Source organism: Panthera tigris, chromosome C2 (assembly GCF_018350195.1).
Source record: "Panthera tigris isolate Pti1 chromosome C2, P.tigris_Pti1_mat1.1, whole genome shotgun sequence".
Taxonomy (NCBI): domain Eukaryota; kingdom Metazoa; phylum Chordata; class Mammalia; order Carnivora; family Felidae; genus Panthera; species Panthera tigris.
In genome coordinates this window covers 134275262-134300238 of record NC_056668.1, presented here as the reverse complement: position 1 = coordinate 134300238, position 24977 = coordinate 134275262, and the positions used below count along the sequence as shown (strand labels likewise).

At 40.6% G+C, this 24977-nt stretch overlaps 1 protein-coding gene and 1 long non-coding RNA gene across 6 annotated transcripts in view; one reads left to right on the top strand and one right to left on the bottom strand.

Moving 5' to 3' along the window:
- Window positions 1-11940, bottom strand: part of LOC102970720 — a 50196-nt gene extending 38256 nt beyond the window's left edge. For all 3 annotated transcript variants that reach the window (XR_006222192.1, XR_006222193.1, XR_006222194.1), the window contains exon 1: window positions 11818-11940. This is a non-coding gene — a long non-coding RNA (uncharacterized LOC102970720). The remainder of the gene's footprint in view (window positions 1-11817) is intronic.
- Window positions 11941-12560: 620 nt separating this feature from the next.
- SATB1 (SATB homeobox 1) overlaps window positions 12561-24977 on the top strand; it is a 100012-nt gene continuing 87595 nt past the window's right edge. The window contains exon 1 of one of the 3 annotated variants that reach the window (XM_042956687.1): window positions 12561-12641. The gene's annotated coding sequence lies outside the window, so the exon portion shown is untranslated. Of the gene's footprint in view, window positions 12642-13062; window positions 13140-15107; window positions 18722-24977 lie in introns of those variants that run through there. The other 2 variants (XM_042956688.1, XM_042956691.1) reach the window with 2 other exon arrangements.

The following is a 24977-nucleotide window of genomic DNA, read 5'->3' as shown; positions in this document are numbered from 1 at the left end:
GTATGTAAAAATTTACCTTTGGTCTTAAAAAAGCTCCAGTTCTGTAAAAGAAGTATGAAGACAGACTACAAGAGTATCTGTTTTCTTAGACACTTGCAGGAATTTTTTTGTTCGTTCTAGAAAGTTAAAAATTTACCAGCCTGTGACTAGGCATTTATCTCTACTTCTTAGTTTTGCTCAAAATAAGTCTTACAATCTTACTGCAGTTTTTACACAGAAAAAGTTACAAACTTTGATTTTTACTTCTGATCCACATGCTCTGTTTTCGGAGGAACACCCATTATTTTATTCTTAAATATAAGAAATGTTTGTCTAATACTAATAGCATATACTGTGTGTTAAGCCCTCTGTTAGGGGTAGTGTTACAATAATAAGATGTTTATTGCTCTCAAGGAGCTTACATTCTAAGTTAAATCTCCAAGATGTGTCTATCCAATTTCCTCTTACCCTTTTAACTTTTTTTCATTTCCTTTGGATGTTTAGACCACTTATGAAGTTCTTCTTCTATATCCCTAATTTCTATTCCTGCAAATTGAAATTTCACTTCCTGAATTTTTCATCTAGTCACAATTTATTCTTATTTTTACCTGTTCTTGTTTAATTAAAAACAATATAGTCCATCCCACTATATTGTTATAATTACATTCCTAAAAAGCCTCATATTATCAGAAGGTTATTAGAAAAACAATTATTTCGAGGCAAAAAGGGGATGGGGCTAAGTAGTTTCAAATGCAAGAAGATATTTATGCAATAAGATAATTTTTACTACCATAACTTCAATAATAAATGTGTTTTTATGTTTCTAAGTGTCTGAAACTCAAATTGTAACTAATAAATTGGTCTACCAAAACCAGTAAATATGATTATCAACATTACTGACCAAGTAATGTAAGATTTAAAACATAAAGTAAAACCAGATCTTAGACAATGGGTTACTAGGACCTTAAAATAAATTATATTATAGTTTGCAACTCTCCAAGGTAAAGAAAAAACTATAACGCCAATTGATCAAGCAGCCATTAAACAAATCTATTTCAAATGTTTTTATGTAGTAACTGCATTTCTACATATATAACTATAGTTTTCAATATGCCATCATGTTAAAACCAATCATAGCAAGTACAACGCAAGTGACGTACCTTAATGTAGCCATGATGGTATCTCCAATTCTATCTATAAAACCACAGGAAGTGGGAGAAATGATTGAACTTGCATATGGAAATGACCAATTTCCGGTAAAATTCATGTGTTGGGATACGTTCATTGCTCTATTTCCAAAAACTGCAAGGAGACCCAGCAAAGTGGGAGCCCAAGGGGAGAAGATCCCACGTCGTCAGTGGGCTTCCACAGAAGTCCCCTTTTCTTGTAAGCTTGCAGAGTCAGCTTCTAGCATTTACAATATATTTCAGGTCATTGGTACACAAGGCCCAAGAAGCCATCAAAGGGAAGTCTTCTGCTTGACCATTAAAATGCAGAAATGCAATTCTGGCTAGGAATAACTTTCACTCTGTTAGCACAGGAAACTCTCAAAGTGTGTCAGGGCCAGCAACATAGAAGGCCATAGGAGCAGCATGTTAGAGAGTAAATTGGAATTGATGAAGTAGACTCTTCATTCCTTCCAATCTCTAGAATACGCTTATTTCTTGTATCTTTATTGGTGATTCATAAAATTCTTTTTCAGGTGGTTCTAAATCCTTTAAAAAAGTAATTCACTGGAAGAATGTTCACATACTGCAACTCATTTGGTGTCTTCCCAGAAGTTCCCCAAATTGGAATCTTAAAATATGCATATTGGGATGAAAAAACAGCTTAAAAACAGTTTTGTTAAATGTCTGTTTTTTTAATTCAATGAATGATTTTAAAAATTAGCTTCATTGTTTTTTAATTTACCATCTGTTAACTCAATAAATATGAGTTCTTAAAGTTAACCTAATTGTCTTGGAATTTGCTGTTTTTGAAGCTGATTAAAGTTATTTAAATTAATTTGATTGTATATCCAGACTAGAACAAAGCATGTCTGCATTTGAATAGATCTGGGCTAATAATTTACAAATAAATGTGACCATTTAAAAAATGAACTAATTTTGTTTATGGTCCTTAATATATATCAGTCAACTGGCAGAGATGCAGAGATGCTGATATTAGATACTCAAAGGGATAGTGTATCAATACACCAAAACTAGTGATCATTAAAAACTAACCAAGTACACACTTCCATCAACTCTGTCTTTTGTCAAGTAAAGAGGAAGTAGAGAGACTATCAACTGGAATGCTTCTTCTTTTCCATCTATATTCCCATGGATAAAAGGAGTTGCTATGCTTCTTAAATATCAATCACCCTGCCTCTGGGTCACAGTTTATTAGACTAAGGGTGGTCACTGGATCCAAGTGAGCCAATCAGACCCATCCCTAAGAACTGTGAGGGACAGAAAGATGGGCCTTTTTCTGGGTGGCTTGACTGCAACACCTATAGCTCAGGAACAACTGGCAACCATGATCTGCTATGGAACTGAGGAAAGGAGGGTGCTGTGTTGCCACGAGAAAGACAGAGAAGAAATATGGACAAGAGAGAAGACTGACTGGGTTCCCTGAAGCACTTCAATACCTCTATTCCTGACACCCCACTGTACCCTTGACTTTGGATTCCACAAAAAGCCCCGGTAGGCTTTTCCCTTTTTGCTCAAGTTCACAGAGTCAGTTTCCATCACTTACAGGTCAACTTGAACTAACGCACAGGGGAGAAAATATCACTGGTGGTAATGATTGTTTAATCTTGGATCTTTAGGCTTTACTCATCCCCCTGCTTTCCTTCAGGTGAGAAGTTCTTAATTTTAACATGTAACTTAGCTAGTCTTTCTTTTATTGTTTACTGCTTTTATGGCTTATCTAAGAAATTTTTTTGCATCTCCAAGTTATGTTTTCCTCAAAAAGCTTTATGGTTTTAACTTCTACATTTAGATCTATAATCCACTATCAATGAACTTTTGTATATGGTGTGAGGCAGAGGTCAAAGTGTTCTGTTTGTTTGTTTTGGTTTTTGTTTGTTTGCTTTTGTCTGCATGGGTATCTAGTTATTCTAGCATCATTTGTTGAAAATACTTTATTTTGTGTGTGGGGTTGCTTTGGTGGAGGTTAAAGTTGGTGGAGTGGGGCCATCTGAAACCAATGACTCAATACTAAAATGCTGATGCAAACTTATTTTATTTTTTGGGGCGCCTGGGTGGCTCAGTCGGTTGGGCAGCCGACTTCGGCTCAGGTCATGATCTCGCGGTCCATGAGTTCGAGCCCCGTGTCAGGCTCTGTGCTGACAGCTCGGAGCCTGGAGCCTGTTTCGGATTCTGTGTCTCCCTCTCTCTGACCCTCCCCCGTTCATGCTCTGTCTCTCTCTGTCTCAAAAATAAATAAACGTTAGAAAAAATTTTTTAAATAAAAAAAACTTATTTTATTTTATTGACCTTATTAATGAGGTTAAGAAAATAATAGTAACTTCTACACTTAACAGAAGAATGAGTTAATAATTCATTCATCAGAATTCACTTCTTCCATAAACTTTCAGGTTAATATACCTAAAATTTATCTCATGACTAATAGTCAAGTCAGTTTTCTGTTCCACGCTGTTGCCAGCTTACCCTTTTCCATTGTCCATATAATGTGCATTCACTTATGTTCCAAACATTATAAGGAGCCAAGCATGCTGAGATCTAGGCTAGGACTGTATCTCTTAGATGGAACAAACTATGTATGTCCAAGAATACTAAATAAAACAAAACTGATAACCAAGCCAAAGCAGGATTCAACTGCTGGTCCTGTCTGTTTGTCCCCCTTCTGTATACTATACCTGGAATGTTTACTGTCCTTTTGATTGCATAAACCAACTTCCAAGTTGTCTCATTTAGATCCAAAAGAAATAATATTATTGCATGTTTGAGATGACCTCAAAACACAATCTTAAAATCCATTGATTCCCGATGTGCAAGTCACAGATGACCTGTATACAAATCATCTTCACAGTGCATACAGAGAATGTTTAATATTTGCCAAAACCTCTGGGGTACATGTATGAAGCAACTGGCTCAGGAACTCTGGGCATCCTAAGCCCTTCCCAGGCCCTGGTGGGTCACCTTTGAGGCCGAAAGCTTCAATAACTTGGCACGCTAGTTATACTTTTGCCACGGCAGTTGGCTCATTCTCATCTGAGTGCTTCTAAAAAAATGTACAGTAGTGGATGAAAATGTATAGATTTGGCCAATAAGCCTTCCCTATTTCTGGAAAAATTACCCCTAACTTATCTTGGAGAACAGTATCTCCCCCACTCCCAGGCGACATAGTTTGGGTAGGGTGGCTGCACTCCTAAATCCAAGGCGCGCATCTGACCCAAAGCTGGCAGGTTAAAGAAACACAGCCCCGGACCAGGGTGATAAATGCAGCTATGAGTACATGGTACAAGCTGATCCAGCTACAGTCAGGTCTAGTTCTTTTGCTAGAAACTGAGGAAGAGGAGTGCTCTTTGGTTGGAGTTTCTATGTCAGAAGAATGGAAGCTTGGAGGGACTAGCTTATCATAGTAAAGGGAAAACTAGATTAAGAATGAAGGTAAAGCAGAAGTTGACACAGAAGAAAGGAGAAACAAGAGATAGTTGGTGACATTATTTAAGCAGGTTGATATAATTATGCCTAAAATACTCTTTACACTGCATTTGCCAGTTTGTGTGTGTGTGTGTGTGTGTGTGTGTGTGTGTGTGCGTGCGTGTGTGGTGTTGGGGGGGGGAGATAAAAAGTGAAACAAAACCTTCATTTATACTTGGATTTCTGGATCCCCACTTATTTCTACCAAATCAGAATTAATGAGCACGGAGCCAAGGTATATGCATTTAAATAACCATTGCATTTAATTCCTATACACGCTAAAGTTTGAGATCAACTGGTATGTGGGAATTAAGAGTGAAAAGAACAAAGATCCCCACCCTGATGTTTGTTGTCATCAACAAACTAGTGGGTGAGTTATGGAATCAGAACTAGAGTCCAGTTCTCCTCCTTTCTTCCTGGTGACTTGATTTCCCCATGGTCATACTCTAATACTTTTTCCAACACATTTTTCATCTAAAATGTAAACATTTAACTAATGGCAAAGATTCTACATTTGGGCAGCATTCATAGCATATAAAAGCAGGAGGTGCTTTAACAATTCAAGATAAATGTTACTAGAGGGGCACCTGGGTGGCTCGGTTGGTTGGTTAAGTGTCTGACTTTGGCTCAGGTCATGATCTCACAGTTTGTAAGTTCAAGCCCCCCATCAGGCTCTGTGCTGACAGCATGGAGCCTGGATCCCATTTTGAGTTCTGTGTCTCCCTCTCTCTCTCTCTCCCTCACCTGCTTGCTCTCTCTCTCAAAAATAAATAAAACATTAAAAAAAATTTTTTTAAAGATGTTACTAGTGAATATGTTCTGTACTTTGCAAACATTTCCACAAAAGTTAAAGAAGAGAGAAAGCATTCCACCGTATGTGTAGCTGTTTTAATAGAAAGATTATTTCTTCCAAAATCCTTCAGTAAAAAAATATTCCAGAAATAGAGGCCATTAATTATTCTCTGGCTTTGAGTCCCCTTAGCATACCAGCAAGCCACCCAGGAGGTACTTGCTTCTTTCTACCCCACTTACATTCCAGTCAATTCGTTTTCTTGTTTAAGTCCCTGGATTTCCTCTCTATTAGAATAATAATGACAATAACAACATTAACAAAAGAAAACAGGGTTAGTCTCTATTGACTACTAGCTGTGTTGATGCACTGGTATTTGCTAACTCTAGGAGGGGAGTACAATTATAATCCCCATCACATGGATGAGGAAATAGAGGCAGAAAGCTAAGAGACTTGGCCAAGCATATGCAAGCAGGAACTAGTTGAACCAGGATTACAATCCAGGTGCTTGGATTGTAAGGCTAACTTTGCCTGTCTATCTAGCCACCTATTGATCTATCATCATCTACCTATATATCTCTCTATATCTATCTATATCCATTTATATATAGTCTGTATGTATATTTCTCCTCTGAAGTTCACTTAAAATATTATAATTTGCTCATGTTGCTTCTTTGGATTCAAAACTCATGGAACACATAACATGGGTAGATTTTACTGTCCATAAATCATACCTCAAGAAAGTTCAATTAAAAATGACAATTTGTAGAGCCAAACTGCTAAGACTTTAAAGACTTGATTGTCCAATGAACTGAGTGGCTTTCAGAATATGGATGTGCCCATGGGAACACACATAACCTACAACCAGTCAGCATACCTTAGGAAGAGTACCTAGTGTTTCTAACACTTAATGGGAATTTATGAGAGAGTGCGGGGATTGGTGACTGCAGGGTGGCAGGTAAGTATGGTTTCAAAGCAAGAAAGAAGCTGGGAACAGTGTTTAGTGGATTCAATTTTTTTTTAATTGAAAAATTAAACATAATCAAGACAGTCTTAGGCACCTGGCTCTGGGATGGATTGAACTATAATATACTCTGATGGGCAGTAATAAAGAGTTTGGCCGTCACCAAAAACCTGCATAAGCTATACACATGGGTCTAGTGGAGTTTTGCAGATCCTGGGAGTACAGACTTTTAGGGCCTGCTACAACAGACATGTGTTCAGCTGGAGTTCCTTTACAAGGTGGTAGGATCAGTAAGATCAGTCCTAGATAATAGACATTCTGATGCTGTGCTGATCTTTATGTCCTACTCTAAATGATTTATGCATTTTTAAAAACCAATAACGTTTACCACAGACAGATATAGAAAAATTACATATGATCAATATAAGATCATTGTGCTCTTGACAAACTAACGGTCTAACAAAGGTAGCATATGGTATAAGGAACCCTCTAAAAATGTGCCCTCCTTCTAAAACTTTAGCTTTTTTCTCTTCCATTCATCACCTTTTCAAATACTCATCAGTTGCCCCTATATGCATGGGAAGTTGTGTACTAAAAAAGGGCAGTGTTATAAAAGGCTTTGCATCACCCCTCAAATGACATTATGGAATATCAACTACAGCCTACCAGGCTCCAGAATTTTCCTGTCCACTTTGCCACCACAGTAAACTTTCTAAAGAGGTCCAATGGTGTTACTCCCATCCTTACAACCTTTAATGGCTCCCTATCTCATATGGTAGGAGACATCTGACTGGTGGTCTTTAAGCTGATTTTGGTCTGTACACGTGTAGTTTTCTCCCCACATGTGTACTTTAAAATGTGGTTAAGTTCTCAACACTTAATATTTCAATTTTTCATATAAATCCAAATTAGCAGCTTCTCTTTAACAACTAGAAGATCTGACATTGGGCATCGTTGGCCCTGACTATCCCATTTGGACAGTCCCATATTCTCCAGATTGCCAGTCTCCACCATTGCTTACGGTCTCAACTTGGTCTGCTTAGCTCACTTGTATCCATGCTCGGCCCAGAGTAGACAGAAGGGTTTGCAATCCCTGATAGACGGGCTAATGCCTAAATTCTACAGCATGTCTGCAAGATTCTTTACAATTTGTAGTTGCTTGATTTCATCCTTCACAAAGACCTCCTGTTCCAGCCACACTGAGTTCCTGGGTAGTTTCCTAAACAACAAGCTTTGTCATCCTCAGTGCCTTCACTCATATTGCTCTCTCTGCTTAAAATATCCTCTATCTTCCTTTCCCGACTAGAGAAGGCTCACTTACCCTCAGGACTTAGTTCAACTCCTCTATAGAACTTTCCTTAATCTTGCCAGAGAGTTCTTTGCTTCTTCGCAAGTGTTCCCATAATACTTTGTGCCTCTACTAGCATTGCAACGACTTTTCCTTCTGTGTGCCCAATTGGAAAATGTGTTTCTTGAAAAGAAGAACTCCCAATCATCTCCACATACCCGGTCCTTAATAGAGTGTTTGGCATCAATAAATGAGTATTAATCGAATCAATAAAAAGATGGATAAGTAAGTGAATGAATGAATACTTCCAAAAGACTGTTTTATTTGTGTTGCAACATTCTGATGGTTAAAATAAGGGAAGTAGCTACTCAAGACAAATTTCAAAATTTGATAATGATCATGACATCTTCAGATAACATTTTTTCCTCCAGATAACACTTCTCAAAAGTTCTGTTCATCGTACCCTTTCTCGGAAAACAAGTCTTGAAAAAATAAAATATATATAATATTAGGGAATATATAAAGACGGACTTAAAATTGATAGGGCATTGCAATCTGTGGGAGAGGGGTGGGACTGGAGTCTTGTATTCAAAGAGAAAAGACAGTGAAAGAAGTCACAGCATGTCTCCCTGTAACGTGGTGGCCTTTCCTGCAGTATTTACCCTGAAGAATGGAACATCTGGGCCACAAAGGAGCAGGGTGGGATCACTTAGCTAAAGGATAACAGTGCACAAGGGTCCTTAAGAGTATGTTAGTCCTTAAACCTGTGCACCACAGCTCTCTACTTTGGGGCACAAGGTAGGCTGTACTATCTGGCCTCATTGTGGTGATTCTATGGAGCCATCCAATTATTGTTGCCAGTCAGTTGTGAGCCCAAATGACATGTGTCACTTCCGGCCATAGCATTTAAATGACCTTTATTTTTGCCATAGCAACATGAAACATTCAAGATGGCAACTCTTCTGTCAGCCTGGGACCCTGAGTGAGGAGACGTGGAAGGGGCTGACTTACAATGAACTCAGCATGACCAAGAAAACAACTTCTGCCATTGTAGGTCACTAAACATTGCAATTGTTTGTTATTCCGCCATAAGATAGCCTATCCTAATGTAATAGATTTGCTCTGTTTTGCTGCAAATGGAACTTAGACTAACGTCTGGAAGTTTTAGGGTCTATAGGACTTAGGAGTTTTAGGGTTGAAAGTTTTAAGAAAGTGTGCATCAATTTTGTTCAATTTTTTAGAAAATGTAAAAAATTGTACAAAGATGGAATGAACTACTTAGGATATTCCTCATTTATATACACAATATACACTGTGGTAACTACTCTGGAGGTAAAATCCCCACCTTTGGGTAGGTAAGTGGTGAATTCCCCTTTATTCAGGGTGTTTGCATTGATAGCCCCTGAAGGTTTGGCGGGCAAAGTAACTTCAAGAATACATTTCAACTTGGAACTGAAGGATGTCTATTTTCTCTGGTCTAAAAAAGAAAAAAAAAATCTATTCTCTCAAATATTCCTTTGATTCCATCCATTCGCTGATCCACTGAGTTGTGTTTTCACATTTTGATGTCATCTGGCCACCGAATTCCTTGCAGGCCGATACTGTTTTATCCCTCCTTTGTATCTGTCTCATACTATTTGATAAGCAATATTTGTTGTCTGTTCTCCTAGGAAAATAATCAGCTTTTGACACTAGCTAGTATTATTAACCACTTGATATGTTTCCGATTTGGTCGTCTTTCAACCATTTAAATTAGATTTGGACTTGTTAAAAAAAAAAAAAAATCTAGGAGCAGAAATGTATTACCCTAATGACTTTCAGGCAAAATACCTTTCTCCTCTGGGAAAAAAAAAAAAAAAAAGCCTTACCCTAGTACCATTAACATCTTAATTCAGTATTTAATGTATTCCTACTATGTGCCGGGGGCAAGGTTTACAAAAGAGTTTATCAAGTTATGTTACTTAATGTACTGTACCCATCATTATATAATTCTGTTTTATAATAGAGCCTGTGAGCTCTCTGTTCAAGACTATTTAGGGGAAAAAAAGCAAATTCATAAGGTTGGGGCAAAATGTTCCCATGGTTTAATGCAAGGGAGCATATCACACCTTAAATTCGGCGGACTTAGTTGATGACCCTGCGGAATAAATGAGTATGTAAGAGAGAAAAAAAAATCTTTTTTTTTTTTTTTTTTTTTTTTGGTATTTCAATTTCTGCAAGCTTCATGTCAGCCTTTCAGCCTTTCAGAATTGGAGAATCAGCTGCCTGCTATAAGAAATTGCTAATAAGCAGTAATTAAAGACTGAGAATTCTTCCATTCCAAACCTGATGTCATTACCAGATGGAGATACTGGTACTAGTTAGGCAATTCAGCATTTTGGTAAATTAAGGCAGGAGGAGTCGGTGCCTCTTGGGTCCTATGGATACGCAAAGTGGTCCAGGAAGGAAAACTTGTGTTTTGTTTTTTGCCCATGGCATTTGTACCTTTTTGCTTTGCTTTTCAGAACTAGGAGTTGAGGTGGGCACTTGTGTCTTAGAAACGAGGGACTAGTTCTCCAAAATAACACGAATGCATAAACTTTTAATATTCTAATGTCTTTGGAATTGTTGTCTCTGCGTAAAATGACAGTCAACTGAAAAAGACGGACATTCCAGTGAATCCAATACTCACTTGATAGGAAAAAAACTGGCATATCAGAAAGCAGCGTGAATACAAGCACTACCCTCCTTTATTTAGAAAAAACCACACGGAAATACAGCACAGTTGATGTGCTGTTACCAGAACTTGAAAGTAGAATCAACCACTGTGTAAAAGATAAAATAAGACTGCACGGATAGGAGGATTTTCCCAGCGTGCTTTATTCATAGACATCTGACAGAAGAGGACCTAACAGAGCTTTTAGGAAAAACTGAATTCTCAGCCCACAGTCACTTTCCAGGAACTTCACTGCAAACAGTGCTCCGCGCTGGCGGGATGGAGATCTTAGCAATCTCCCTCCGGCTTCCATACTCTCCTTCTCTCTAAATACAATTATGTATGGGGACTTAATGAGAGAGCAAGCCTTGTGTGAAAGGAACTCAGAAAAGTGCAGCTTCTAAAAATACACTGAGGCGGCTCGACAGTCCTTATTGCTACAAACTGACGTTTTGCCGTTCAGGGTTTGAACCTAACAACTACACACACGGAGAAAAAAAAGTAGACTGTTTTTTCCTTTCTGCAAACCCCTTAACTTTGAGTAAACAGTAGTAATTTTCTGTTGTCATACTCAATGCAAATTTCCCAAAGAGGGTACAACACAAAAGACCTGTTAGCTTCCTTGCAACTGGGTGGGGGTGGGGGTGGGGGTGGGGGTGGAGGGTGGCAGGAGGAGAGAGGCAAAGTTGGTGGAGTTCTCCTTTCTCCTTAGCCTGGGGTCCCAAACCTCCTAGTCACTCTGCTCTTGCAGAGGTTTTTGGAGTTTCATTCACCTTTTGGGAAGGTTCCCTTGGCCCTCTCGTCCGCCAGCCCCCTGTCATGAAATTCTCATCACTTGCCCCTTTTGCTTCCAGCTTTTTGGATTAACTGGACCTCAATTTAGGGGTCTCTTCTCAGTGGCTTGCAAAGAAGTGCAGCTGCCGACGGGAGAATACATATTAAACACACAGGCAGGGGCGCAGCGTGGGGGTCTGCAAGACTGCCCCCTCCTTCTCCCGCCGCCACGTGCTCCTCTGTTGGGGGCATCGCTCTTGGATGGGGTGCTGAAAGGGGCGAAGGTAGGGTGGAGGGAGAGGGACAGAGCAGGCTGTGAGAAAAGGAGGCCCCCTAGGAAAGATCTTCTCGGCCGAACATTGATAAGAGAAAAAAAAAATTGGCCCACATGCCTCTAGTGGGGAGCGATACACCCCATGCGGGCTGGGTGGGAGGGGGGGGTGCGTCGGGGCCTCTCACCTGACTTCCTCCTCCGCTGGCACACACACTACAATCACCCGCTTCTCCCCCCCCCCCCCCAAAAAAAAGCTCAGCCAAACAACGAACAACAAGAGGAAGCCGCAGGCGGCAAGAGGAGGGGTGCGCGTGGTGGGGGCCCGGGAGAGGTGAGGGGGCAGGGTTGGCTGGCGTCGAGAACCGCGCCGCGCACCCCTAAGCGCACTCCCAGGCGCCCACACTTACCCCTAGCGGCTGAGGGTCCGGTCTTCGGCGCCAATCCCAGCGCGCGCCTCTCGCCCGCCCTCGTCCCTCCGGCCCGCCGCCCCCCACACCCCGGCCGGCGCGCTGGGAGGGAGCCTGGGAGCGGCGCGCGGCAGTGGCGGCGGCGGCGGCGGCGGCGGCTCGGGCTCGGCTCGGCTCGGGCTCCGGCGCGCTCAGTGTAGCCGGCGGCCGCTGAGGCTCCACCGCCAGGGGGAGAAGCCGGGGCGGGCGCTGGGGAGGCGGGCCGGGCCCTCGCCGCCCCGCCGACCAGCCCGCGTCGCACAAGCTCGGGAGCGGCGGCGACGCGGGGTCCGCGGAGCCCCCGGGCGCGGCGTGCCCGGCCGAAGGAGCCGCGGCTGGATGCGCGCTCCGGGGGGCTCTGGGCTCCCGCGGGGGGCGCCCCGGCCGCTCCGGTGCGCCTCCAGACTGCGGGCGCGGCGACCGCCGAGCGGAGAGCAGCTCCCGCCGGCCCCTTCCCCCTCCCGCCCCCGCCGCCGCCCCCTCCCCCTCCTCCCCCGTTAACATCCCCTCCCTCCCCCCCCCCTTCCTTCCCTCGGCCCCGCGCGCTCGCTAGCTCGCTCCTCGCCTCGCTCTCCCCTTTAAACGCCCACTTCGGATGGGGAAAGAAGACAACTTGAAGTCAAGTTGCAATTAACTTCCGCGGCAGCCGCAGCTCCGGCGGCGGCGGCACCAGAGGCAGAAGCCGCCGCCTCGGAAGTCCGACGCCGGCGCGCCTGCCCGGGGAGCTGTTCCTGGTCGCGGGCCGGCACTCGACAGCCACCGCCGCCCCCAGCGCCCATGCCTGAGTGAGTTCTGCTCCTTTGCCTCTCTTTTCCCCCCCTATTCTTGCTCTTTCATGTCTGTCTCCCTTTTTTCGGAATCGATCCAAACTTCTCCGTAGCACCCACCCACGGCGCCCCTTCCTGGGGCGGCGCGGCTCCCCTCTTGTGGACCTCCGGCGGCAGGGGTCCCCGGAGCCCCTTCCCTCGTGAGCAGCCGGACCCCGGAGGGGTGGGCGGGTAGAGCGTGGGAGAGCACCCGGGATGGGGGACTTGGAGATGCCATTCATTCTCTCTCAGGGTGTGGGCACACTAACACACCTGCCCAACAAATCCTGGCTGAACAAACTCCTTCAGGTCATCAGTGTGACCCCTCTTGGAAGAGAAAAGGGGAGCCGCAAAGACCGAAGGAAGCAAACGGGAAAAGGGAAAGCAAACCTCTCTGTGCGCCCTGAAGCGGGGCTGGCATAAAGGTGCCCGGCGGAGTAGACTGGGGGAGTAGAAACGTTCCCCGCCGGATCGCACGTAAGCTCAGCATCCTTCCCTGGTCCATCTCCTCCTTCCTCCGCCCCCCGGCCGCGCGACCGGGTGGGAGCGGCGGCGGAGAGGGGCCTAGGAAGTTAGTGGCAACTTCTCCATCCCGGGAACACTCGAGCGCCGGGGCGCTGAAGTTGGAGCCGGGATTTTGAAAGCCGCGACTCTCCGCATTGCGAGCCCTCGCTGGCGGTCGTGAGGTCGGTGCTGAAGGGACTCCTGGAGTGAATGTAGGTTTGGAGGAGGGCTGGAGGCGGGAAGCGGTGCTGCCCTCTTAGCAGAACCGAGACATCACAGGTGCGGCCTCGAGATCCGCACCTTGTCTCCCTCCGTCGGTCCCGACCCGAGCGTGGCGGCCTTTTCCGAGCGCTTCACTGCGAGGCGGCGGAGCGTGGGTCTGGGCAACCAAGATCAGAGGGACAAAGCAGGCAGGTGTCAGGTTCGGGGAGTGACACGCGCATACCGGGGAAATGCACTGAGCAGGACTCTTGGGATGACCCCAGAAGACGGAAAGGGGCTTAGGGCTCTTGCTGGAGGTCTTGGCCCGGACCTCCACTGGGGCGTTGCAAATTTCACTTACTAGTGTCAACCACAGGATCGCCTCTCAAAGTGCCCTGCTTGGCAACTTTGACCTCTGCGCCCTTCCTCGGCGAACTTTCTCCGCGGCATTACAGATTTCCAGGCAAATACTGTAAGACTTGGACTCTACATGGGTTGTAAAAGAGACAGGGAAAGCAGAAAGACGTCCTATTCTCAAGAGACAACCTTTCTACCCGGACTGGCTGGGGTTCCCTGCTTGCATCCTTGGAGGCCAGGGGACCTGACTTTTCTAACAGGACAGAGGAGGTGTAAGAAATTAGTGAAAGGCGACTGGTAGGTGTCAGGTTTTGTCCCAAGCAGTCCCTGAAATCTCCAGTGTCTGTGCTACCGACGAGTAAGTCATGCCGTTGAAACTTTATTGAAATTTACACCCTATCTAAAGTGGATTTTTCTGAGACGTCAGGAATGTAAGATTGATTCTATAGTAAAACGTAGCTGCAAAAGCCAACAACAACAACAACCAAAACCGTACTTTAAGACTGGAGAAAGCCAAGGTTGAGGTGTTAGCTCTAAAACCCTTTAATCTGCTGTGTGAGACTAATGCTATGATTTAGCAGCAGTCCTTTATTTCTATTGCATATTATTTTAGTAGAACAGTAGTACATTCATATACTGGCTGCTCCAGTCTGCTGGCAAACATTAGCATTCAAGCTTACATTTTTGACAAATGTGCAGACAGGAATAGCATGAATAGGCATCTTAAATATTAACAACCTAAGCATCTGTTGTGAAACAAATTTAATATATTTACTCTGTTTTTCTCACATTGTTAGAAAAGGTTATAATAAGTGCATAATTTCAACTTTAGTTAGCAGAAGTAACTGGCTGCATCTTTCACTACCTCTCCAAGTGTTTAACACAGTCACCAGACATAAATACTTTAATTAACTTGGCTAGGCACATTATTAAATATACTTTAGACCATGTGTACACTATGTAAAATGTAACAGTTGCAATTTATATGTATCCTATTTGTGCACGTTTTAAGTGACTATGCATTTTATAAATATACCAAGCATGTTTATTCTTCATCTCCATTTGACACTTATTACTTCATATTTTTTCTAATGGAAACAATATTTTAAATGTAGGGTTGTTCAGTCGCATGTAATGCATAATATGTAAACAGTAGCTATAAAATACAAAGCATTGTTAAATTTAAGTATGGCTACATGTAACAAGATTATACAAGAGAAACAAAAATCACTGCTCAATTTTGTATTCCTTTCTGAATAATGAATACAAATGATGGATGAAAAAAGAACAGATAGGGATTTCCCTCCTAAAGCACTAGTGCCTTGAAATGTGTGTGGGGTAGGAGGTGGGGGGATCAAGGGGGAGAAGGGGGAAAAAAAAAGATAGAGAGAGAAGACCTAAAGAACTTCCAAAAAAGTCTGAATAGTTATTTCCAGAATCAATGCATTCCTCATTTTCCCACAAGCTGAAATATGTAATAAATAATAGTTCTTTGTATGTAAAAGTATTCAAAAGGAATGCCTTTTGTTTAGTTGTGGTAGTAAATTAATATATTCTTCAGTTGATAATCGACAAAAGTCGTTCTTTTGTCTCCCAGCATCTTAAACAAGAACAACAACAAAATGAGTATTGGTTTATTTTTGCAGAGCAGTCCGTTGCCAGCTATGTGAACCTGTGATTGAATCAGCTATGGTATGCTGAGTGATGGTTAAGAAAGACTACATTAAATTAGCAAAGACTGAAGTATCTGAAGGAGACTTTCAATTATTTTTCTCATGTGACAGGTTGTGGATTGTAAATTAGGCCTAAAAGGTCAGGTGACAGGCACCTGTTCCTCATTATTATAAAAATCTTTTGGTTACAAACACTATTAAGCTAAACACAACATGGATATACAGCAGGGACTCTATAAAGCACTCTAGTGGCTTTTTTTCTGCTCTGTAAATTTCCAAGAGGGCCATACGTAGATGTGCCCCTTACACAAACAAATCATTTCTTCCAAAACGTGTTGTCTTGGGTGACTCTTACATGAGTACTTGGGATTGATGAAGTATGTAAAATAAATGCATACGACTGAATCAGTCTTCAGACTATGTCGAGACATGTTGTAGTTGAGGGCAAAAACATTATTTTTTAGCCCCTCTTTTTCCTTTACAATCCACTGTTTAATTATCAGAATTTGTCCATATTTTAAATAGAAACCTCCCCGAATTGCCTTCTGTCCTTTTTTAGATGAGTTCCCATTTTAAATAATGCCATGAAATATTTTACTCAACACTTGTGTATAAGGAGAGAATTAGTTGCCATAGACTGTCATAGCTTTGTGGTATAATGAAAATGGGAAGAAATCCACATTTTACATGAATGCTGTTAGGAAGGGTATCATCATTTGATCTTCAAACTTGCCACGTCTCTCAGGAGAGCTCAGTGATATGTCTATTAGAATTAAGGAGTGTGATTTGATTTTTATGAGTGGTTACTTTGAGATATTTCAGAGAGCAGAATAAGCATACATATTGAACAGACCCAAGTAGCACAAGGTTGTGAAATATTAAAGGTGCTAGTTGTTTTTAATTAGCAAACGAGTAAGATCTTTGAGTAAATTGAGCATCTCAGATTATTAAGTTCTATATTTAAATATGTTCTTTGTCTTAGCTTTGTATAGTTTATGCTTATTATTTTAAGTATTCATTCTTAGCATTTGTGATCAGATTACAGAATGGTCATTACTCTCGCTTTTCAAATTGATTTGGTTTTCAAACTCCAGAACTCTGGGGTGATTTTAACAAATTGGTTTACATTTTGACAGAACAGAGTTAAGTTAATTAATAGATCAGGCACGAAAAATCATCCACGGTAGGGTGTATTTTCTGGTAAAATGAAAGTTATGTTTCAGCATCATGAGCATCAGGCTTCAGTAATCTGTTCCTCGTGTGGAATGAACACTTCCTACTTCGAGCTAGCAGGCACCTACTGTTTATTTACGCTGCATTAAACTGACAGCTCAGCAATCAGAGGAAAAATATTACTTACCTTCCTGAAGTAAATACCAGTTTATAGGTTAGCGCACGTATTTATATTCCTGTCACCACTAAATAACGGCTCTGTCTCCATTTTAATATCTACCTGTACTATAATCCAGGGCTTCAGGCTCTTCCTGGTTGGGGGTAGGGGTCGAGAGGAGTTTTTCTTAATCATTTACCAGTGGCAAAACTTTAAAGCAGAGTAATATCTTCTTATTTCTGTCGTGTGGGAACCGGTTGAAAGGCACGCTATGCACTTTTGCTTTACATACCTCAAATGTAACATCAAAACCCCAAAAGACTCTGCATGCCACTTAAAATAGTCATCTTAGGGCAACCTCAGGACCAACACATCCAAACACATTGAAGTGTGTGTTTGTGAAACTAACTTTCTGCAAAGTTCCAACGAGATTACTTAAACTATCTGATTACTTAGAGAATAACTTTGATCAAGTGTGGTACCTCCCAAGTCTTACATGAAATGGTTCAGTTGTTAATGGAGATCTGCTAACGTGAGGACAAAGTGGGGCTCACTGATTGATTGACTGATACTGTTGGCTTTCCTCTGAAAATAGGCTTGCCCCCTTTGTCTTCTTGTTAATCTGCCACATTTAAGAGAGATTTCAACTTGGTTCTGATACTAAATGCACTTGTTGTCTTCTTTTAAGTTAAAAGCCCCTTCTCTTTCAAGACTCCTGGAAATACTGCTCAATATACTGTGAAAGCTGAATTCCCAAACTTATGATTAACTTGTGAAAATGCTTGTTTTCACTTATGTTCTATAAGTAGCTCTTACACAATCATCTACACACGGTTGTCAATCTCTAATCATATATTCCATTGACATCAGAGCAGAATGTGGTCTTAATACAGCATATAAATCAAATCTGTTACACAAGGTTCTTCTTCTTCACTATACCAAAGAAAAAGTGTCTACTATGGTAATTTATATCTCATTCCTAAGTGCTATTCTCAATGGTTAAGTCTATTTAAACTTGATGTCTTCATAGAGTGTGATCAACACATTAACACACATTATTTAGTACTTTTGAACTTACGCCAACGGTACCTTTTGCTGTTTATTTTTTTAAAGTCTTTTTTAAGATCAGATATTTCATTTCAGAGTAAATAGATACAGATTGTGTGTATATATATTCAGGGTGAGATTTAGTAGCAGAGCATTTCTCCAGCATATTGGCCTATTTTTATTCTTTTAAGTTACTCTGCCTCACTGCCACAGTTGTTGCTGTCTGAAGGTTCATAATAGAAATTCTAATCACCTCTTTCAGTGGACTTTCAAGGATGTAATTCAGTTTATGTGATGATCTAGTTTAGTTATGAGAGATGAAAATTAGTTAGCTGGTACCCTAGCATTTATGTCCCTAGATTCTGCTGAAATTTATTCAGTCCAGTTATTTGACATTTGGTAGTGAAGTATCTTGTAATCAAAAATTAAGAGTTGGTTCAGTTTCCAGTGGAGGAAAGATCTTGCTGGATAAAACGTTTAACTGTGCAATATTTTATTACACTCATCACTCATTTTAGAGCCCGCTCATTGTTGCACAAATTTTTGAGGACCTTGGGGTGCAGGCTCCCCAAATGAAGCTGAAAACACTCACAGAAGGAGATGTCGGGCTGCACCTGGCCGTGCCTTTACTAGAATGTCTGTGGACCTGCATCGGCCCCCCTCCTCTGCACCCCTTCCTCCCCCCAGGTGTGCAGGAAGTGGAGGGCGTTATGCTGGGTGAAGTGGGTGGACTCTACCCAGAGCTATGACCTGATTTGTGACGCACCCTCAGAACTGCAGTCATGGTCCAGCTGCTTCACAGGCAACTGGCAACACCTCATTTGGGGATGCTTCTGCCCTGCTAGCAGTGCCAGAGAGAACTTCGTCATTGTCACCTCATCAAAGACTACTTTTTGCGAGCTCTCCCATAGGGCTAGATTTGGAGAGCAGCCTCTGATATTTGGAGGGTAAGTGCCAAAAAAGTTCCTATCAGTTCCATATGGAGAATCAAGGCTACAGCCACAGGGGGAGACAGGGGCAGGTAGTGTTCGGGGGAGATCTCTGTGTTGGGGTGTTGCTTTTTCTCAGCTAGAGATGATTTGGGACCAGACACCAACAAAAATTCTTCAATGGGCATTCTTCTTTGGGTGGTGAAGTATGGTAGGAGGCTCCCAGGAGACATTAGTAGACCTTCTTTCCTTGAGATATTTAAAGAAAAGGTAGTAATCTGTGTGAGAGGGAATTCTTTACATGCTATTTTCCAGGAAGCCAGGCATACAGTGGAGTTGATTGCTGGAGGTTCCTTTCTAGTCTTACTCAATGGTTTCTGATATGCCGTTAAGAGCATATAAATGACAATTTGGCCTTTTAATGTTTATAACGATAAGGACTTTAAGGTAAAAGCGGTTTTATGGTATAAATATTTTATTGTGATAATTATTGTAAATAAAATAGAATCTAGTATATGCAGATATCTTTTGAAATGGAGATAGTCTTGAATAGAGCGTATCCATAATTAGCTGTTTGATGTTGAATGCAATTGAGTTTTCCTGTTCCAGTGAACCAGACGATGGAAATCACTGGGGATTAACAACAGGGCTATGGGATTCTTGAAATAGCAAACCTTGCCCCATTCACTGATAAACACATTTTATCAGTGAATGAAGAACTAAATTAAAACGCTTACAGTGTTCAATTTTAGCAGAATATATAGAATTGAGAAAATAAACCAGGTGTTTTCCCACTGTCTTTCCACCAACTGAGATGATGCCTGGATGTCCTGCTTCATGTTAGACAGATTTCTCCAGACTGTGAAAGGAAAGAACAACGTTTTAATAGCTGTTATTTAAGAAAAATCTTAAAGGTGGGCTCTCTTTGGCGTGGTTTAAGAGGACTCAAAAACAATTTAGAACGCTATCTTAAAAGTTAAAAAAAATGACAGTCTTACTTTGTATGGAGTCATTGTATGTTAATAATACTGTATGCTTATTAGTGTTATTAGAGCAGTAGACAGTTAATTACAGCCTTTTCTGAGACATGTTAACTGTATATTAACAGTCACGTTAAAAAAGAATGATGTACACTCTTGCATGCAAGTTGCTGCTTGCTAGACTCCTTTAACAATATTCCTTTAGAACGTATGGAGTCAGATTTTTCATCCAGAATCATCAAATTGTTTTCTACCGCACTTAATTTTAAAACTTTTCACAGGATATAAAATTTTCTTCTTTTTTTTTTTTCTTTTTTTTGTCTTTCCTCCTTTCTTTGAAATTGTTACTGACTTGGTCACTTTTGCCAGTGGCATTAGAATTTGTTGTCCTTCTGCAGTTTTATATTTCCCACATTGTATTTTGAGACGCCTACATTTTCTTGTACTCTGGTGACTTTGGCCAACCAAAGCCATTAAAAGCTTCTGGAGTTGATTTAGCACCTCTTCATACTTCTTTTTGTAGAATGATTTTAGTCACTGTTTCTTTAGCCAAGTTATGTTTGCTTACGATTCTCTATAACCTGATATTTAAGATACATTGGAGCAATTGATCACAGAGATACGTCTAAGCCTAATTCATGTTCCAGATGTCAACCCTGGGTTTTCCTTTGGCTTCTGGCATGGCACAACAAAGGTTGACCGCACTAGAATTTAAAGCTGGACTTAGCTTTACTTAGACGATGCTACCAAGTTGGCTAACTGTTTGAATTCCCTGGTTAATTTGGATATGCAGACCTTGTAACCTTGTAATATGTAACATTTCAAAGTACACTAATATTCTCACTGTATGAATTTTTAGGTGCTGCTGTTATTTATTTCTCCAAGGCATTAAAAGACCACAAAAAAGAAATTCAGTGTAAGATACATGTCTGTGTTCTATAAAACAGGAGAAACTTCATAGCATCCTTTGTCTTGTGTAGTGAGCGCTCATTAAAGATTTGCTAAACTAATAATCAAATGGTGAATTCGGCTTGGGCCAATAATGATTTAATGGGAAAAGAGACTTTTTTCCTCTAATTTTCTGTTTTTGCTGGGGTTATCTGAACACTTAATCTACACATGTCCCAGTTTTCTGGATAATTGAATGTGTTTCTTCTTTAACTATGTGCTGTCATTGTTTGACAATAGCAGCAGGGTCTATTTTACCCTCATCATCTGACCTTCAGGATTAGGTGACAAATCCCAGTGTAGGTCCATGGTCCTTTGGTGTTTGGTGTGGTAACGAACTGTACTGAAGTCAACCCAGACCTGGGTGCAGGCAGGTCACCCATGTAATGGTCTTTGTGATATCGTGTAACCAAAAATACTACAGACTGCTGGCCCATGACTGATTGACCTGTACCTGTTCTTTACTAAAACGATTCTTTTTTTCTGGATCCCATTGAGTAAATATCTGTCATAATTATTGCATGAAAAGAAAATTTTCACTGTAGCTATATACACTGTTTAAAAATATTTTAAGATTTAGGGTACTTATTTTAACAAAGATTTCACTCCATTCCTTAGAATTCATGCTGGAGTTGCAGTAGGATTGCGTTCGCCGCCTCTAAAACGTTCTGAAAAGTTCTTTGAGAGTTATCTAAAAAAAGACTCCTGCTTTTTAAATTTATTTTCTTTTTGAAACGTGGATGGAGCTGTTTGCAAGCCAGTCCTCTTTAGTTCCACAAAAGGAAGTATTCCTCAAGCGGTGCACTGCTGTGTGACCTATTACATTATCATGCACATTCTGTCTCTTTAAAAACAGTCTCCTCTATTTGCCCTATTAATTGTTGATATGTTGCCATCCATGAGACAAAAATTAGAGCTGTAATTAAATAATCATGTGATGCTCCTTAGTGCCAGTGAGAGCAAACTCATTTTTCCAGGCCCTGATGGCCACTGATTATTGTATTACTACTGGCTTGCTTTATTTTTTTTAATGATTCTCTATCTGTAGATTACCTAACTCCTGTCCTTCTTTTCAAAATCAAAGAAAGTAGAGAACATTCAGCCAGTTAATTGGCTAGAGGTCCTCAGGGAAGTGAGGTAGACATACCTTACTTTTTTGCTTTTGGTCACCTGGTAGGTTCTTTGGGGAGGCTACATCAGTGGTGTGGTTGCCTGCCATTTAATTTACGCTGGTGTTTTGGCTGGGATGGAGGCATATGGGGAATGCCAGGAGAATTACAAAAGGAGCCGGGTATTAAAATTCAGAAATGATTAAAATTGAAATAAAAGGATGCTGCTTCTTTGCCAGTACTCTGGCAGTCATAATGACACATAGAGATTAGTTTCCACCTTCATCTTTTCCTTCTTTCTCATTTCCTCTTGTTTATTGTTGACACATTTTCCTTCTGTCTGTCTCCCGTCTCAGTATCTTTTTGCACCATTATGCATTCCTACTTCTCCCTCTTTCCTTAAGCATGGAGAAGCCTACTTAACCTTATTATAACAATAACAGAATAGGCTATTAATATTTAATATGCACATGATTAAAATTTCTCTCCCTTAAACATAGGTCAGCTGTATTATTATTAACCGGCATGTAATTTTTCATTTAAAATATTCTTATTCTGCCCTTGCTGTTTCTAAAATGTAGTCTACTTTAGTAGTGATTTAATACCTAATGTTTAGAAAACTGTGGTCGGCTAGTGAGAAAAGAACTTACCAGTCATGGATAATCAATTATGCATGAATTCAAATGTAACAGATGGAATCTGGTGAGTTAAAGTTTCTCTTTGCCTTAGTGGGTTTTTTTTTCTTATTTGTTTGTTTGACACCTGTCTCTTACATAGAGATAAACATCTAATGTAGGGTGTGATAAATTTCCTTATATCTTTATGTTCTCTTTAAAGTGAACTTGGTTTGTTGTTTTTTTTTTTTTAGTTACATTTGAGGGCAGAGAATTTTTTATGTGGTCTAAAAGATGATCAGATTCTTTTCCATCACTTTATAGATGCAGAACCCGATTCTGCTTGACTTAGGAAGGGTCACTCAGCGGGCTAGCAAAGGAAAAAGCGAGACCCAAATCTCGGTTCCTTACCTTTTCTCCGCTATTCTTCCCGCTATGTCCTTTTTCCTCTTTCGTAGGAGTTACGCTATCTCTGGGTTTTAAACAATTTCTGATGAAAAGTGTGGTAGTTGTGTTAAATTACATAGTGTCCTCTTCTATGGTGAACAAATGTTATCTGTGAACATGTATGATGTTACGATCTATGTGTATCAGATATACATGTATTCATACTTGGATGTTGGCCAAACAGTTGGATTTCCCAAATCTATTGAGAATGTCCCAAGATTTGGTTTATATCCTAAACTGTGGCATGTGCCGGCCGCGAAGATGCCTTTTCATTTGCTTGCAGTATTGAAAATGCTTAGTGACAAAACCCCTTTGTGCAAAGTGAACTCAGAAGTTATGTTTGAGAGCCTTGTCACTTCCATGGAGAGATAAGTTTAATCTTCATTAAATATAATTTGAATATGTGGTGTTTTTTTTCAGTGGTAGAAATAACAGAAGGGTGGGTATTGTCCATTTTTAAAGCAGTGCAGTCTCAAAACAGTTACAAGCTGGTCCCCATCAAAATTTTTCATAAGTATGTTGTTTGTTTGTCTCCCAAGGGTGTGTGTGTGTGTGTGTGTGTGTGTGTGCATAAAAAACACAAATGAAAATAGTCTTTACAGAATAAATAAAAATAAATGATTAAAAAATAGCCTCCAGGCTCACTAGTTCTGTGTTTAAAGTTATGCTGTAGCATTATTTATCAACTTTTTGCTTCGGATCAGCTGGAAATTTGCATGTATATTTATAGTCCATTTAGTTATCTAATGAATTAAATTCCACAATCAACACACGAGTTAAGCAAGAGGCAACTACAAAATAGGTAACTGGATGTGCCCTCGCAATAGCTGTACTGTGCAACTATTTTTAAGTATTTTATTTATGATTTTATACATAATAAACATGTCATTTTAATTTGGCTTCACTGTGTATTCATATTTCCCTAGTCATGCATCCATCAGAAAAATACCTATGTGTAGGTATGAACTGCAGTAAGATCTAAGTTTTACATGAATTTCTAATACATTAAAAATCCCATCATTAATATAAAAATCCCTAATATAAAATCAGAGCAGATGATAGGAAACAGAATATAGGACAATATTTTAGAGAAAAAGATGATATTATGTATTATTGCATGCAGAGGTCAATACTTTAATCCTAATTAGTATCACTAAAAAGTGACTGATAGAATTAAATTTGAAAGCCTTCTGGGCTCTTTATAACCAAAAGGTTCTATTCTTCTATTTAAAAAAAATAGAATCTAAAGTCTTTATACAGAGACAATTCATAAATTATTACATTGACTGCATTTATACTGTTGCCATACATGTGTGACTGTGCGTGCAAGTGTTCAACACTCTTAAGTGCTCTTTAATTGGGAGCAGCTAGTATTTCATGAGTATAGTTCATTTTTATTCACTTGAAAACATCCAAAAAGAGTTTTTGGACTTACAGTACTCTTACTTGTTTGGTTTTGTCTATGTTTCTTTCTCTGCTGTTGCTAACGTGCCATCGTATAGAATAAAATCTGAAAAGAGAACCATTTTCTTGCATCAGAGGACCATCAAATTACCTACTTCGGGTGGGATCTTGGTCTCTAATTACCAATCCATGTTAATTATCCTTGGGTCAGGTATTCATCATATGAATTAATTATCGAGCATAGACTGGACTGTGGCTGTTGGCGGGTAAGGACAAAGCAGTGGAAGGTTGGCGGTAAGGGGAGGTCTGTTCGATAGGTTGTAGCTCATTGGTTTTCTGCTTGGCATGATACTTTGATGATAATACATATCTGCCAATTTTAGGAATATATGTTTTCCTTTAGTTTTTTGTTTTTATTTTGTTGGAGTAAAAGATATATAACACAAATATTCCATCTTGACAGTCGTTAAGTGTACAATTCAGTGGCATTAATTACATCCACACTCCTGTGCAACCATCACCACAGTCTGCTTCCACATCTTCTCCCTCGTCCCAAATAGAATGCACTTTAGTTTTTCTATTAAACTTCGCCTTTGCTGCTGCAACAAATTTCAAGCGTTATAGCGGTATTTAGTCATTGTCCAGGTGTGATGCAGTTGTTCCTGGTTTTCTTTCCTGATGGACAGCCCCTCTCCAGTGCCCTGTGGCAGTGGGAATGGCAGGACAGTATCAGATGTTGCCTTTGGCTGATACTCCCAGAAACAACCTGGAC